The sequence below is a fragment of the Orycteropus afer genome, unplaced genomic scaffold (genome assembly GCF_000298275.1).
Source record: "Orycteropus afer afer isolate SDZICR_OR568_19922 unplaced genomic scaffold, OryAfe1.0 scaffold00175, whole genome shotgun sequence".
NCBI classification, from domain to species: Eukaryota; Metazoa; Chordata; class Mammalia; order Tubulidentata; family Orycteropodidae; genus Orycteropus; species Orycteropus afer.
In genome coordinates, this window is record NW_006921762.1 from 4,479,396 (window position 1) to 4,491,331 (window position 11,936).

Consider the following 11,936-nt stretch of genomic DNA (forward strand, 5'->3'; position numbering starts at 1 on the left):
TCAGTCAACTTTACTTCCTAAAAGACTTTTAGATCAAGCACCCTTCTCCCAACCTACTGTTTCTACCCTTCTTGAGTTCTTTCCTCTATTTCCCCACTCTCTTCTGTGATCCATGTTGCTGTCTAAGTAGTCCTCTAGAACTTAAATTACTATGCCACTTTCTTACTTTACAGACTTCTAACAACTTCCCATTATTTGGGGGATAAGCTCCAAATTTTGTTACATGTCTTTCAAGATGCTCCATGACTGACCCTACTTACCTCTCCTATCTTGTCTCTGACCACTTACATGCCCATGATAATGAATTTGTTTTTGTTTCATATGATTTCTCTCATCTGGGTCTTTTTTACTGAGTGGAACACTTTCCCTCAATTCTACTCATACTTCTGATATCAGATTAAATATTTCTTTCTTCAGAAAACTTCAAGGAAGGTTTGGTTCTATACACACCTTGAACTTCTCTAACATAACCCTTGTTACACTTTATTATCAATTTTTATTTAATAGTCTCACTACTCTGCTGGACTATAAGCTCAGAGAGGGTAGAGAATGTGTCCAGTTGTTCAAAAATATATCACAAGCATCAAGAATGGTGTGTGACACATAATCAATTTAATTAATGACTTAAGTAGGTTCAAGTTTTGTGTATTTCTTCACAAATCACTAGAATGTGTACAAGCGGCAGTTTTGCCTCTACTATCTTTTGCTTTTCTTGATGATTTGAAAGAATAAAACAAAAATCCCAAACTGGATTAAAAATATCCAAAACCTTTGTTTGGCTGGAATTAAAGTTGTGAAGTGGAAAAAAGATAAATTTAGTGTCACTATTGTCCAGTGGGCAATCTACTTCCACAATGATATTGCCTCGGAAACCCAAGGAAGGGTCACTATGAGTTGGGTCTGACTTGATGGCGCATAACAACAACAACAACATTGTCCGGTGGTGCTCTGTTGGCACAGTGGTTAAGCACTCAGCTGCTAACTGAAAGATTGGTGGTTTGGACCCACCAGCCATTCTGCAAGGGAACCGTGTGACAGTCTGTTTCTGTACAAATTTATGGCTTTGGAAACCCTATGAGGCAGTTCTACTCAGTCCTATAGAGTCACTATGAATTGAAATCAACTTGATGTCAATGAGCTTGGAAAAGTCCTGCAGAGGAGTGAGAGACTATTAAATAAAAATTGATAATATATTATAACAAGGGTTATGTTAGAGAAGTTCAAGGTATGTATAGAACCAAACCTTCCTTGAAGATTTCTGAAGAAAGAAATATTTAATCTGATATCAGTAGTATGAGTAGAATTGAGGGGAAGTGTTCCATTCAGTAAAAAAGACCCAGATGAGAGAAATCATATGACCCTTTCCAGAAACAAAAGCAAATTCATTATCATGGGCATGTAAGTGGTCAGAGACAAGATAGGAGAGGTAAGTAGGGTCAGTCATGGAGCATCTTGAAAGACATGTAACAAAATTTGGACCTTATCCCAATAAGCTTCCCCCTCCCAATAAGTTCTTCCTCCCCCCAAAGAACCTCCTAACTCCAAGTACTGGCTATAATTCAAATTATATTATTAGAGAATTGACTTAGGGCTAGGTGACCTGTCAAAGGGGAAATTATCCTTTGGATGGAGAACTGATTAACCTTCTATTCCAGTGTAAACTCCGAGGAAGCTTATATGTCCTTTCTGTTTTGAGGGAAAAGGGGGTGAGAAGAAGGTACTATAAGAAAAGGAAAAAGAATATAGAAATAGAGATCTGGAACTTGAAGGCAAAGTGGAGCTACTTCCAAGTTTAATGGGTTCTTGACTCAGGCCTGGAAATTCTTGAAAAGAGAGAGGATGCCTAAGGGACAGAAGACCTAGAGATACTAGTAACATTGATGGTGGTGGTGGTATGTGTGTGTTTGTTGAATGAAGGGAGCTGATGTTGCAAAGTTGATTTTTTTTTGCATATACTTTATCATTAATGGTAATTAATATCAAAGCCAAAAAAATGATTTTGCATCTACTACTTCAGTATGGTCTGACTCAAGGGCACATAACAACAACAACAACAACACTTCAGTATGGGTGTTAATGTATAAAAAATTTCATATGTCAACACTACTGCTAAATATTGTCAACAAATGTTGTTTAGTCCTTTTTAATAATTTTTTATTAAGAACATTTTTACCATAATAAATTGAACATTCTGAATAATGAAGAAAATACAATAACCCTGAATATTTTACAAAAGCAAAGATTGTCTCAATAAGAAATTAAACATGATGAAAAAATATTAAAAAATAAAAGCACAATCAGCATCAACAAAAATGTTTTATATATATAAACTTATGGATATAGAAACTTTAGGAGCTCTGGTAGTATAGTGCCTAAGGCGTTTTGACTGCTAACCAGAAGGCTGGTGGTTCAAACCCACCAGCCACTCCTTGGAAGGAAGGCTGGGCAATCTACTTCCGTAGTGATACCTCCTTGGAAACCCAAGGAGGGGTTGCTATGAGTTGGGTTCAACTTAATGGCAGTGGGTTTTTTTTTTTTGGCATAGAAACTTTAATGATCATCTACTCTAGTGGTTTTTAATCTTTTTTTAAAAAAAGTTGATCTCTGCTTTCTTAAAAAAATGAAATGTCATGCCCAAACAAGTGAAAAATAGTTAAAAGTGATGCTGTTCTGATTAATATTGGGTGGAATCCTCCAGGTTCAGTCCATTTGTTTCTCTTCATCTCCTCTGTAAGAACTGAGGGCTGTTTAGAATCTAGTTTGATAACTACTGATTATATGGATCCATGGCAGCACAGTGGTTAAGTGTTCAGCTGCTAAATGGAAAGTGAATGGTTCAAACTCACCAGTCTGTCTGCAGAAGAAGGATGTGGCAGTCCGCTTCTATAAAAATTCTAGCCTTGGAAACCCTATGGGGAAGTTCTACTCTGTTTTACAGGGTTGCTAAGAGTTGGAATTGACTCTATGGCAATAGGGAGTATGATCCATCATTCTACAGATAAAGTGAAGATCATGCCAGGTTTATCTTAGCACATCAGATGCCCTTCTAAAATAGCATGATGCTAAAAGGGCAAGGAGGCCACATCTGCTGATCTCCTGACACAAGAGGAAGACAGAATCACTATCAGTAGACCAAGGCCCATTCCTGCAGGGCCACACGTGCTGCCTCCCTCCAGCCCTTACACCAACCATTCCTCCCATGGCACCTAAAGCGTATCTGCCAGGCTTGATAATTCACTGCAGTGGCCACATAGAACTCACAGATTATGGGGTTTCTTAGGGAAGCACCAGACTACAATTCAAGTTCAGGAACAACATTCAGTCTCTCTCAGCCCGCTGTCTCCCACTCAACAGTCTCTCACAGTCTCTCTCCCAGCAGCGCGTGTCCCTCAGTATCTCTCTCAGCAATGCATGTTTCTTGCTTCTCTTTCCCAGCAGTGTGTGTCTCTCGGTGTCTCTTTCTCAGCAGTGCATGTCTCTCGGTGTCTCTTTCTTTCAGCAACATGTCTTCCTCAGCCAGAGCTCAGAGAGACAGTTTTTCCTCTAGGAGGCCTCCTTTTGAGCCTGACAGACTGGCCAAACTAGCCAATCATAGCATCAGAATTCTAAGCACCTGAGAGAGAGCAACCTTCCCAGAACATTGCTTTATGCCACTCCCCACAGAAATACCCCAGGTAGATAACATTTACAATCAGTGGCTCCTCAGTTGCTCACAGCAAATTCCACCATGGAGTTTACAAAGACTTATGGCTAGAAAAGCCATACCAGGTAAATTACTACACCAGACATGGGAAAGAAAATATTCAATTGCATAAGAATAGAACTGAGAAGTAACACCTTTTATACAGCTCGTCGTGTAGTGCCTAAGGCATTTGACTACTAACCAGAAGTTTGGTGGTTCAAACCCATCAGCCACTCCTCGGAAGGAAGACTGGCCAATCTACTTCCATAGAGAAACCACTTCAGAAACCCAGGGAGGAGTTGCTATGAGTCGGAACTGACTCGATGGCAGTGAGTTTTTTTTTTTTTTTTTTAAATTACTTACAGACACACATTCACGGAGATTAGATATCCCTGCCAAAAAATACCAGAGCATGCTAAGTTACCTAGTATAAACACCCACTGGCATCAAGTTAATTCCGACTCATAGCTAACCTGCAGGTTTTCTGAGGCTATAAATATTTACAGCCCACGGCCCTGATCCAGGTAAGGGGAGGGAGAGAAAGAACCCAACCAAGGCAGGAAGCCACCGGAAGAAGCCAGGGCCGATGGCCCGAACAGATAAGGGGAAATCTAGGAAGTGGGCACAGAGGTTTGGAACAGCTAAAGGAGACAAACTTGTCTGTCAGTTTGTCATACTGTGGTGGGTTGTGTGTTGTTGTGAAGCTGAAGGCTGTACCACCAGTGTTTCAAATGCCAGTAGGGTTGCCCAAGGTGGACAGGTTTCAGCAGAGCTTCTAGACTCAGGAGAAGGAAGGGGCCATTCAACTCTCAAAGAATTGGCCAGGGAAAACCTTATGAATAGCAGAGAAACACTATTTGTCACATTATTGGACAATTTTATGAATATCCCTGGAACATTGTCCAATACAGTGCTGGAAGGTGAACTCCTCAGGTTGGAAGGCACTCAAAATATGACTGGGAAAGAGCTGCCTCATCAGAGTAGAGACAACCTTAATCATATGGATAAAGCAAAGCTTCTGGGACCTCCATTTGCTGACATGGAATGATTCAAACTGAAGAGAAATAGCTGCAAACATCCATTAATAATTGGAACATGGAATGTATAAAGTATGAATCTAGGAAAATTGGAAGTTGTCAAAAATGAAATAGAATGCATAAAGATTGATATCTTAGGCATTAGTGAGCTGAAATGGACTGGTTTTGGCCATTTTGAATCAGACAACCATATGATGTACTATGCCAGGAATTGGAGTGGTATTCATCATCACAAAGAATGTTTCAAGATCTATCCTGAAGCCAGTGCTGTCAGTGATATGATAATATCCCTATACCTACAAGGAAAGCCAGTTAATAACACTATCATTCAAATTTACACATCAACCACCAAAGCTAAAGATAAGGAAATTAAAGATTTTTACCAATTTCTGCAGTATGAAATTGACTGAACATGCATTCAAGATGTGCTGATTATCACTGGTGATTGGAATGCAAAAGTTGGAAACAAAGAAGAATCACTGGTAGTTAGAGAATTTGGCCTTGGTGATAGAAGTAATGCTGGAGATAGCATGACAGAATTTTGCAAGACCAACAACTTATTCATTGCAAATTCCTTTTTTCAACAACACAAATGGTGGCTATACACATGGACTTTGCCAGATGGAGTGCACAGAAATAGATTGACTGCATCAGTGGCAAGAGGCGATGGAGAAGCTCAATATCTTCAGCCAAAACAAGGCCAGGAGCTGGTTGTGGAACAGATCATCAATTGCTGTTATGCAAGTTCAAGTTGACTTTAAAGACAATGAAAACAAGTCTGTGAGAACCAAAATATGACCTTGATTATATCCCTCCTGAATTTAGACACCATCAAAAAAATAGATTTGACACATTGAATAACAATGACCCAAAACCAGAAGAATTGTGGGATGACATCAAGAACATCATCCATGAAGAAAGCAAAAGGTCACTGAAAAGACAAGAAAGAAAGAAAAACTAAAACGGACGTCAGAACAGACTGAAACTTGCCATTAAATGGAGAGTAGCTAAAGCCAATGGAAAAAAAAAAAAAAAAATGACCAGATAAAAGAGCTGAACAGAAGATTTCAAAGAACAGCTCAAGAAGACAAAGTCCGTTATTATAATGAAATATGCAAAGACCTGGAGTTAGAAAACCAAAAGGGAAGAACACTCTTGGCACTTCTCAAGCAGAAAGAACTGAGGAAAAAATTTAAGCCTCAAGTTGCAATATTGAAAGGGTAGTGTAGTGGCCGAGGCACTTGACTGCTAACTCTAGGAGGCTGGCAGTTCAAACCCACCAGCCACTCCTTGGAAGGAAGGTGGGGCAATCTACTTCCATAGTAATACTGCCTTGGAAAGCCAAGGAGGGGTCGCTATGAGTCAGGTCTCACTCGACTGCACATAACAACAACAACATGGGCACTCTATTGAATGACACAGGAAACATCAAAAACAGAGGGAAGGAATACATAGTCACTGTACCAAAAACTGGTTGATGTTCATCCATTTCAGGAGGTGGCATATGATCAAGAGCCAATGGTATTGCAGGAAGAAGTCGAAGCTTCACTGAAGGAAGTGGCAAAAAACAAGGCTCCGGGAATTGACGGGATACTTATAGAGATGTTTCAACAAATGGATGCAATGCTAGAGGCACTCACTTGGCTATGCCAAGAGATTTGGAAGACAGCTACCTGGCCAATTGTCTAGAAGAGATTCATATTTGTACCCATTCCAAAGAAAAGTGATCCCACAGAATGTGGAAATTACCTATCAATATTATTAATATCGCATGCAGGTAAAATTTTACCAAAGATAATTCAAAAGCAGTTGCAGCAGTATATTGAAAGAAAACTTCAAGAAATGCAAGCTAGAATTCAGAAAAGGATGTGGAATGAGAGACATCATTGCTGATGTCAGATGGATCTTGGCTCAAAGCAAAGAATAAAGAAAGATGTTTACTTATGTGTTATTGACTACGCAAAAGCATTCGACTGTGTGGATCATAACAAATTATGGACAACATTGAGAAGAATGGGAATTCCAGAATACTTAATTGTACTCATGAGGAGCCTATACATAGATCAGGAGGCTGTCATTTGAAAAGAACAAGGGGATACCACATGGTTTAAAATCAAGAAAGGAGTGCATCAGGGTTGTATCCTTTCACCATACTTATTCAATGTATATGCTGAGCAAATAATCAGAGAAGCTGGACTATATGAAGAAGAATGTGGCATCAGGATTAGGGGAAGAATCATTGACAACCTGTAATATGTTGAAGACACAACTTTGATTGCTGAGAGTGAGGATGACTTGAAACACTTACTGATGAAGATTGAAGACTACACAGTTTGCAGTATGGATTACACCTCAATATAAAGAAAACAAAAACCCTCACAACTGGACCTATAAGCAGTATCATGATAAATGGAGAAAAGACTGAAGTTGTCAAAGACTTCATATTACTTAGTTCTACAATCAACACCAATGGAAGCACAGTCAAGATATCATATGATGTACAGCACTGGGAAAATGGGTTGCAAAGGACATTTCAAATGCTGAAGAGCAAAGATATCTCCTTGAGGACTAAGGTGCACCTGACAAAAGCCACGGTATTTTCAATTGCCTCATATGCATGTGAGAGCTGGGCAATCAATAAGGAAGATGGAAGAAGACTCAGTTCTTTTGAGTTGTGATGCTGGCAAAGAATGCTGAAAGTACCGTGAACTGCTAAAAGAACTAACAAATATGTCCCGGAAGAAGTGCAGCTGGAATACTCCTTGGAAGTGAGAATGCCCAGACTTCATCTCACCTACTTTAGTCATGTTGTAAGAAGAGACCATTCCCTGGAGAAGGATGTCATGGTTGGTAAACTGGAAAGTCAACGAAAGAGGGGAAAGCCCTGAACAAAATGGATAGACACAGTGGCTGCAATGATGGGCTCAGGTATAGCCAGGAGCATGGTGCTGGCACAGGATCTCTCAGTGTTTTGTTTTGCTGTACATAGGGTCATTATGAGTTGGAGACAACTCAATGGCACCTAAAAACACATCTTTAAGGAATCAGACTGCCTCGTCTTTCTTTTGCAGAGCAGCTGGTGAACTCCAACCAGCAACTTTTTTTGGTTAACAGGCAAATGCCTTAGCCACAGCACCAACAGAGCTCCTTACATAGTGAAAAAAAAAAATAAAACATATTTTATACCCATATCCAAATGTCATCTGGGCAGCTGGAGACACCTTGACCTATGTGAAAAGCTCCATGTGTTCCCCAGGACTTTTACTCATTCCAGGACTTGTATTTTCACAGTCATCTCTGGCACAAATCTCTTGCTTCATTAGAAGTAGCTGGATTTATGAACACTTAACACTCTCTAGTTGACACTTTTCCTCTTTCCTACCATGTTGTACTAGACTTAGGACTCAGCCTAAACCATAATAAATAATCCATTTTGGTTGGAAAGTCCTTATTTAATTCTCATATTATAATTCAACACAGGCTTTATTCTACCTTGCCAAATGCATTGTTTTTATGATTTATCTGAGCTTTGCTATTTAAATGTTCTATTTTTATTCATTAGTATGCAAACATTTAAAAGATCAGGAAAAAAGAAGTGGCTTTGGCAGAATTGGTAAAAAGCATAGTGCACTGATATACTTTTGCAGTTGCAAGTGAGAGTCCCTACTTCTAGAAAATTCTTTTTGTGACTTTTCAAGATAAACTTTGCCTAGACTAAAGAGAGAGTGAGGAATGACTAAAATCATTGTAGAGTAGAAGGGGAAAAACCAAAAGCAGAGCTGTAAGAAGGGACTGAAAAATAGCATCATTGCAAACCAGTGCAATGGGGGGAGAAGACAGAGATATAGGAAATGTGGCAAAGAATGGGCAGGTGTTGGTGAGTCCTGGGAAATGGGGTCAAAGGAGAGAAGAGATGGAGATGCCATCCATGGAGCTGATGGGTGAGAGAGGATAGGTTCCGGTAAGATGGTGGAATAAGCAGACAAACTACACAGATCCTCTTCAACAAAGAAAAAGGGAACCAATTAACACAGATACAGAAGATAATCCTGGAGCCCCGAGCTTTGAAAGGAAGGATACAGAAGTGGACTAAACTCCAACTAGTAGCATGAAAACACTGAAAAAGGAGACATAAGGAGCTACAGTCTGTCAGTGATCCTGATGGCATGGGCAGCTTGGATACTGCCTACTAGTATAAGGACCTAAGAATTAAACTAAAAATTGGCCCTGCTAGCCAGGTGCTGCATGGAGGACTGCACTGGTGGCTGGTGAATAAAAGAGGAAGCAGTGAAGAGGGAGACAGGCTGAGTTGTGGACTTTTGGCTGTCTGGAGGATGCAGCCATTTAGGATGTTTACAAGCAGTTTGACCATTTTGGATATTTAAAGCAACAGCATTCTCTCAGATTCCAGGGGCTTAAGAATAAGCTCTATTTGCTGGGAAATGCAAGGACATTCCACATGCAAATGACTGAAAAGTTAGCAGAGATCTAAATACAACAAAGTCACAATGTCTTGGAGACAACAGACCATGACTGTCCACACAAAGAAGCAAAATAAAGTGGTAGACACAAAAGAGCAGGATAGACCCAGAACACATTCCTGAAGTAGAAGCAGCATTGGAACACCCTGATAAGAAATTCAAAAGAATTACATTTAGGTGCCTTCAAAGAATTGGGAGACTGATCAAGGAAAACACTGACAAAATTGAGGAAAACACAGACAAAACTTTAGAACAACTTCAGGAGAAAATACAAGAACAAAATGATAAAATAAATGAAAAATTAGAAATGATACAAAATTTACAGATAGAAATACAGAAGATTAAAACTAAATTTTCAGAAATAGATAACACATTGAAAGACCAAAGGAGTAGAAATGAATCAATGGAAGACAGAATTCATGAGAATGAAGATGAATAGGTGAATACTTCTTTGTAAATGGGTCAATCAGAAAAAAGATCAAAACAAAGTGAAGAAATCATAAGATTCATGTGGGATACCATCAACAGGAATACCTACATGTAATCAGAATTCCAGAATAGGAAGAGAAAATAAAAACCACTGAGAAAATTGTCCAAGATCTGTTGGAGGAGAACTTCCCTGATATGATAAAAGATGAGAATATATCCATTCAAGAATTCCAACGAACCCCAAACAAGATAGATCCCAAAAGAAAATCACCAAGACATATCATCATCAAACTCATCAAAACCAAAGACAAAGAAAGAATCCTGAAAGCAGCACAGGAAAAATGAAAAGTTACCTACTAAGGACAACCAATAAGAATAAGCTATGATTTCTCAGCAGAAACCATGCAAGTGAGAAGGCAATGGTATGGTATATATAAAACCCTGAAAGAGAAAACTTTCCATCCAAGAATCATATATCTGGCAAAACTGTCCCTCAAATATGATGGTGAAATTAGGAGATTTCCAGATAAGCAGAAATTAAGGGAATTTGTCAAAACCAGACCAACATTACAAAAGACACTTAAGGGAGTCCTTTAAACAAAGAACCAATAATACCAAACAACAACCAACCATTAATACACAAAATGACATAACCCAGACACCAACACAGCGATGAAAGTATCCAAAGTAAAATAAGCTTAGAAGATTATAAACAGAGAACCAGAGACATCAGTAGGCAAATGAGGACAACTACAAACCAAAAAAAAAGGGAAAAAATAGTGTAGTTACAGAAGTTTTAAATGGTGAAGAAGTTAAGAGAATTGTAAGATAGAATGTACTGTTCTAAATTCAGGGAGAAAATTATAAATCACAGGGTAAACTCAAAGAAAAATGATAAACCTTCACATCACAATAAAAAAGAGGACAAGCACAAATATTTAGCAAATACTAAAAACAATAGCAACAAAGGAAATGATAACATGATTCATAAACAAAACAAGCTCAGCACAGAAAATTATACAGAATAAAGAAACCAGGAACACCATGAAAAAACACATTACAAAATGACAGCAAACAATTCATACTTGTTTGACTGAATGTCAATGGATTAAATGTACCACTCAAGAGATGGAGAGTTGCAGACTGGATAAGAAAACATAACCCATCAATATGCTGTCTATAAGAGACACGCTAGAGACAAAGACAAAAATAGACTAAAAATCAAAGGTTGGAAAAAGATTTATCAAGCAAATGTCAACCAAAAAAGAGCAGGAGTGGCAATATTAATTTCCAGTCAAAATTACTTTAAGACAAAAACCACCATAAGAGACAAGGAATGTCATTATATAATTCCTAAAGGAACAATTGAACAAGAAGATATAAACCATAATAAATATCTATGGTCCCAATGAAAAAGCCCCCCAATACATAAATAAGACTTTAACAGAATTGAGAAGGCAAATAGATGACTCCACAGTCATAGTAGGAGACTTTAATACACCACTTTCAATGAAAAATTTAACAACTGGAAAGAAACTCAGCAAACACACACAAGAGCTAAACAATACAATCCACCTTGACCTTATAGATATCTAGAGAACATGTCACCCAACAACAGCACAATATACATTCCTTTCCAGTGCACATTGAACATTCTCCAGGATAGATCATGTATTAGGCCACAAAGCAAGCCTTAATAAATTTAAAAACATTGAAATACTGCAAAGCTTCTTCTCAGATCACAATGCTATCAAATTAGAAATCAACAACAGGAAGATCAATGGAAAAAGAACAAACACATGTGTTCTGGTTACCTAGTGTCACTCTGACAGAAATATACCACAAATGGGATGGCTTTAACAAACAGACGTTTATTCTCTTACAGTTTGGGAAGCTAGAAGTCCAAGTTCCAAGTGCTGAGCTCTAGGGCTTGGCAAAAGCTCCTTGACCTTTGGCTTCAGCTCTGCCTCTTGCTCCTGGCCCACTGAAAGTAGAGGTATCTCTTCACTCAGGCAGCTACTGGCTGCTGAGGATAACAAGCCCAAGGCAACAAATAAAATGGCACAGTCCCGATGTTACCAAATCACATGGCAGGCCATTAATTCAATTACATTCAAAGTCTCAAGGTCAGCAGAGCATGGCACACTGTTGAACAATGACATGACTACATTCAGAGTTCAAGCATGCCATAAGCTAGAGACCATTCCCAAAGCTGTTTCTTATATACGGGAAGCAGACCACATACACAAAGGCAGCTACTCAGCTGCTTGTGGTAGGTCCCACCATGAAGTTGATTGCCAGTCTCAT